The sequence below is a fragment of the Morus notabilis genome, unplaced genomic scaffold (assembly GCF_000414095.1).
Source record: "Morus notabilis unplaced genomic scaffold, ASM41409v2 Scaffold1185, whole genome shotgun sequence".
NCBI lineage: Eukaryota > Viridiplantae > Streptophyta > Magnoliopsida > Rosales > Moraceae > Morus > Morus notabilis.
Genome location: NW_010357564.1, coordinates 1 through 3,695, shown reverse-complemented (window position 1 = coordinate 3,695; position 3,695 = coordinate 1). Strand labels below are relative to the sequence as shown.

Here is a 3,695-nt window from a genome sequence, read left to right as displayed (position 1 = left end):
GAGGGTATGGCTTCTGTTGTGGCTGATATGGTGGCATGTATCCTGCTCCACCCTAGTAGCAGCAGCCACCAAATCTCAAAAATTCCAGATTCTCAGAGCCACCAAGGATCTCCTCACAGAGTTCTTGAGGACCTTCTCAAACTTAAGACACCTCATGGGTTCAGACTCCACTAGTGATGGCGCAAACCGGGATAGGTCATTAAACTTTGCCTCATATTCCCTCACAGACATGTCTCCTTGCAGTAGAGACATAAATTCTAGCACTTTTTCTTCCCTGTAACTCTGAGGAAAGTACTGTTCATTGAACAACGTCTCAAACTATTCCCAGGTCAACCCTACGACATCTATTCTCCTCTTGACTTGTTTCCATCAAGTGTTTGCTAATCCATCCATCTTATACACAGCAAATTCCACCCAGTATTCATCTGGGACTCCCATAGTACTCAAGTGCTTGACTATGGAGTCTAACCAAAACTCAGCTTCCTGGGGTCCTCCCTCACTATTAAACGAGGGGATAGGCGCACGCCTAAATTCCCGGAAGTACCCTTGCTTCCTATCCTCAACCGGCCGCTCGTTTTGAGCTCTTGTGGCCATGCCTTGAAAGGCAGCATACATGGCATCCAGAAATCCTTAATTATGTTGTGCCGGTTAATTAGCGGGCCTACGGCGAGGCACCATTTCCTTTAACTGAAATAAAACTAGACTGTTCAGTGGATAACAGATGTCACACATGTATGTACAATCCTGGGGTTTCTTAACCTAGGGCTCTGATACCACTCTTGTCATGCCCCCCAAACGGGGTGGGTGACGTGGAGCTCGATTAGGGATTATTAAAGCAGACTCCCAACCGGGCCCCACATTTAACTGCATAATTACATTACTACAGAATCCTGGAGCCTTTGACACATAGGGCTCCACCCCACAGGACATACAGTATCGTACATACATGAACATGTAAGTAATTATTACAACAGACATTAACCACAGTCTAGTTAATCCAAATATTACATAAGTTTACAGAATTTCTCAAATCCCTTACATTTGTCCAAGAGGATAACCACAATCCTCACTTGATTCCAATAGCAGCACAATTCAGCTACTCCGTAGCAAATATCCAGCTACTGTGCACCGCTCCTAGAGTCTCCTGAGAGGGGTTTAATACATTTAAAACATAAAACGTGAGCAAAAGGCCCAGTAATTAAATGAGTGAGTAAATAAATGAATGAATAAGTAAAGAAAATAAGACATTCAGTTCCAACAAACAGCCGGAACCTCACATCCCTTTTCTCAAAGGAAGTATAACTGAAAATAACCGTTTTACAGGCTTCAACAAGTAATTAGTACAAACTACTTACCTAACCAAGTGCCTCGCCTACCTGGACCGAGTTTCGGGTTCTGCCCCCGAGGATGCACTCTCCGCATCCTATCTAGGCTTACAGCAATAGACTCTATTACCAGTTCACAAGATCTCTTTGCTTAAGAAATCATTCATTAACATTTTGAAATCGTTAATATGACCCCACGAACTACTCAAGCCGCAGGCCCCATGACTGGACAAGCCATGAGGTTCCATGACTAAACAAGCCATGGTTTTCAAAGCGTTTTCTTTCACAAATCAATCCCTTTCTTTAAAACATTTTCAAGGCCAAAATCCTTTTTTGAAAATAGGCTTACAAGGAAAAGGGATAGAAATCCTACCTCGCACTATTAAACCTGGGACTAGCGTTGCCCTTTCCGGCTTCCGCTTCCTCAAGCCCCTTCAGTCTGAATCCTCAGCGATTATTGATGCGAGACAACACTTTAGGATTAATTCTCATTCCTAAAGCAATTCAAATCTCAATTTCCAACCAAGATTTCCTATTAGTGTGCCCTAATCCATTTTCATGTTTCAAATTATCATTCCAAGGGTTTTCAATCTCAAAATAAGGATTAACAATGCTAATCCATCTATCTCAAGTCCCCAAATGAAGCTAATTTGGGTTATCCCCGAAAACATCTGTCAAAACAGCAATTTCAGGCCAAACAGGGTCAAACCCAGTGTCAACCGGTCGGCCGGTGACAGAGCAGTACAACACTACCGGTCGACCGGTCAGCCTGCAATCCGGTCGACCGCATAGGTCGACCGGTTTCCATGTGATCCGGTCGACCGCACAGGTCGACCGGTAGAATCAGCTGCGCGAGAGAAGCTCACGAAAATTAGTTCAAAACCTGCAAATCCAGTCCCAAATCGAGATATTTCAAAGGGAAACCACTAGATCTGGGTTCTAGGTCCTAAAACAAGTCCAAAGAACCCAAGATCTCTAATTTCTACTCTAGTTTTACTCAAAAACCATCAAAATCCGGTTTGAACCAAAAATAAGTTTTGAAATTTAAAAACTTGAAAATCAAGAGAGGTTCTTTCAGTAATCTTACCTCAAATCCTTCTCTTGACCTTGAAAACTTCTTTAAATCTTTACTTGGTTCAAGATCCGTTTGATTTGGGACAGAAATGAGAGAGAGAGAGAGAGAACGGGAGAGTGAGAGAGAGAGAGAGTGAGGGAGAGAGACGCACGGGAAAGGAAGAGAAAAAGAAAAGAAAAGGAAAAAGGAAAAAGAAAAGAAAAGGAAAAGAAAAGGAAAATGACATGTGTACAATATTTTAAAAGAACAGTCCAGAAATGCGTTCATACACACTTCTGGGTTAAAATAAATTACTGAGAATAATTTAAATACCTTGGAACTATTTAAACTCACACGTGTCAGAAACATTTATTAATTAAACTCAATTAATAATCTAGATTAGGCACACTAATAATCTCTATTACCTTAATTAATCTCAATTAATTCTTCAGGGTGTTACAGTAAGTCTTTGCCAAAATAGCACCATTGGCTGAAGCATCTACTATGGTTCGAGTTTGCCCATTAAGTCCATCATAGAACGTCTCTATTTGAATCCAATGAGGAATCCCATGGTGAGGGCATTTGCGCAACAATTCCTTAAAGCTCTCCCATGCCTCATACAAAGATTCCCCCTCATGTTGCTGAAATCTGGTGATGTCATTTCTAAGCTTGGCATTCTTAGTTGGAGGGAAATACTTCATCAGGAATTTCTCTGCCAAGTCATTCCACGTCGCCACAGAGTCCGAGGGTAGAGAGTTTAACCATACCCTAGCTCTATCCCTCAAGGAATGAGGGAAGAGCTTCAGTCTCAAAGCTTCGTCTGTAACCCCTGGAAGCTTAAAAGTGTCACAGACTTTCATGAATAGCCTGAGATGCAAGTGGGGATCTTCAGTTACCATGCCACTGAATTGGCCTACTGTTTGCAACTTATTGAACATGACCGGTTTAAGCTCAAACTGAGGCGCATGTATCTCTGGCCTAATGATGCCTGGATTGAGCCCATGTAAAATCGGTATGGCATATTCTCTGATGGCCCTATCCCTGTCATCTACCATGGCTACCTAGTTAACTGGATTGTTAACATGTACGGGCTGCCCCAGGTTGGCTGCATTGCCGGCAGCTTCTGTAATGGCCGGAAAAAAATTTAGGTCTAATCCGGACAGTTCAGTATTTGACTAAGATTCTTTCCGGAATAGTAAGTTGTAGAATTTTGATGTAATCAAAAAAATATTATGTAGAAACTTTATGTACAGGGTAAAATTTCCCAAAATATGTAAAGTTATAATACAAATATTCTTACAAAGGAAATTCGTAAA

The 3,695-nt window shown here is 41.7% G+C and overlaps 1 non-coding gene across 1 annotated transcript; it reads left to right on the top strand.

The window, feature by feature from the left end:
* The first annotated feature begins 2,943 nt into the window (after nucleotides 1-2,943).
* LOC112093409 lies at nucleotides 2,944-3,050 on the top strand. Its single transcript, XR_002903032.1, has one exon. It is a non-coding gene; the product is annotated as a small nucleolar RNA R71 (small nucleolar RNA).
* The last annotated feature ends 645 nt before the right edge of the window (nucleotides 3,051-3,695 follow it).